The 1,821-nt window shown below is 44.1% G+C and overlaps 1 pseudogene; it reads left to right on the top strand.

Moving 5' to 3' along the window:
- Positions 1 to 719: 719 nt before the first annotated feature.
- On the top strand, positions 720 to 1,406 carry LOC112837585 (charged multivesicular body protein 2b pseudogene; annotated as a pseudogene).
- The last annotated feature ends 415 nt before the right edge of the window (positions 1,407 to 1,821 follow it).

The raw sequence follows: 1,821 nt of genomic DNA, 5'->3' as shown, positions 1-1,821 counted from the left end.
TTGAAAGGCTGGGAAAGAACAGCTCCTCAAACCTAGCCCTACCCCTCTCTACTGCTGATTGGACTTTACATGAGCCAGTGTCAAACTTCTCTTGCATTAGGAGGCTAAGCAGCTGATATTGTTGTTATTTTGGTTTTTCTTTTTTTTCAAGTAAGCTTCATGCCCAATGTGGGGCTTGAACTCACAACCCTGAGATTAAGAGTCCCATGCTCAGGCGCCTGGGTGGCTCAGATGGTTAAGCGTCTGCCTTCCGCTCGGGTCATGATCCCAGGGTCCTGGGATCAAGTCCCGCATCGGGCTCCCTGCTCCTTGGGAGCCTGGTTCTCCCTCTGCCTCTCTCTCTCTCTCTCTCTCTGTCTCTCATGAATAAATAAATAAAGTCTTTACAAAAAAAATAAGAGTCCCATGCTCTATGGAGGATGGAGCCGGCCAGGTGCCCAATTAGCATGAATTTAAATTATAATCTCTACCTTACATCTAATCAAAAGTCTATTGATTCAGGCAACTTATTGGGTCCCCTCCCTCTTTGGGAGTTTTGTATTATCACTCAATAAACTTTGTTTTACTATCACTCAGTAAACCTTGCTTTGCTGCCCACCACTCTGTCTGGTCTACTTCTTCATTCTTCGAAGTGGTGTGACCAGGAACCATGGGCGCCAAAGGAAGAAGGAAGAAGGAAAACAAATCCTGTAACACTATGTTAAGACAAAGTGGAATGAGATGTAATAAAGGAACAGAAGCGAGAATTACGAGGTACACAGACAGCTATAATCAGAGACCGAGCAGCTTTAGAGAAACAAGAAAAACAGCTGGAATTAGAAATTAAGAAAATGGCTAAGATTGGTAATAAAGAAGCTTGCAGAGTTTTAGCCAAAAAGCTTGTACATCTATGGAAACAGAAAACAAGAACTTTTGCTGTAAGTTCAAAAGTCACTTCTATGTCGACACAAACAAAAGTGATGAATTCCCAGATGAAGATGGTGGGAGCAATGTCTACTACAGCAAAAACAATGCAAGCAGTTAACAAGATGGATCCACAAAATACATTACAAACTGCAGAATTTCCAGGAGGAAAACATGAAAATGGAAATGACTAAAGAAATGATCAATGACACACTTGATGATATCTTTGATGGCTCTGATGATGAAGAAGAAAGCCAAGATATTGTGAATCAAGTTCTTGATGAAATCGGAATTGAAATCTCTGGAAAGATGGCCAAAGCTCCATCAGCTGCCCGAAGCTTACCATCTGCCTCTACTTCAAAGGCTACAATCTCCGATGAAGAGATTGAACGGCAACTCAAAGGTTTAGGAGTAGATTAGTCAGAAAAACCATAATATTTTGCTTACTTATAATTATTTAGTATAAACCAGGCACAGTGCAGATCCCTTTTACAAAAATGAAGACCATGGGGGGGTGGAGCAAGATGGCGGAGGAGTAGGAGACCTGGATTTCGTCTGGTTTCAGGAATTCAGCTGAATAGGGATCAAACCATTCTGAACACCTACGAACTCAACAGGAGACTGAAGAAGAGAGTAGCAACAACTCTCTGAACAGAGAAGCGACCACTTACTGGACGGTAGGATGTGCAGAGAAGTGAATCCTAGGTGATATTCGGGAAGATAGACAGCAGGGGAGGAGGCCTCCGTTGGCCGCTTCTGGCAAGTGCTAGAACCGCGGAGCACAAAATTGGAACTTTTAGAAGTCAGCTCCGCTGAGGGACGTCGCTCCAGTGGCTAAGTGGGGGGTGGAACCCTCGTGGGACAGTTTGGTCTCAGGACCATCGGGGTCACAGAAAGACCGGGGGTGCCTGAGTGTGC

Source organism: Callorhinus ursinus, unplaced genomic scaffold (genome assembly GCF_003265705.2).
Source record: "Callorhinus ursinus isolate GAN/ISIS: 27379988/994484 unplaced genomic scaffold, GSC_fseal_2.0 scaffold50, whole genome shotgun sequence".
Classification (NCBI taxonomy): Eukaryota; Metazoa; Chordata; class Mammalia; order Carnivora; family Otariidae; genus Callorhinus; species Callorhinus ursinus.
Note: the sequence above shows the minus strand (reverse complement) of the source record. Positions and strands in the feature narration are given on the sequence as shown.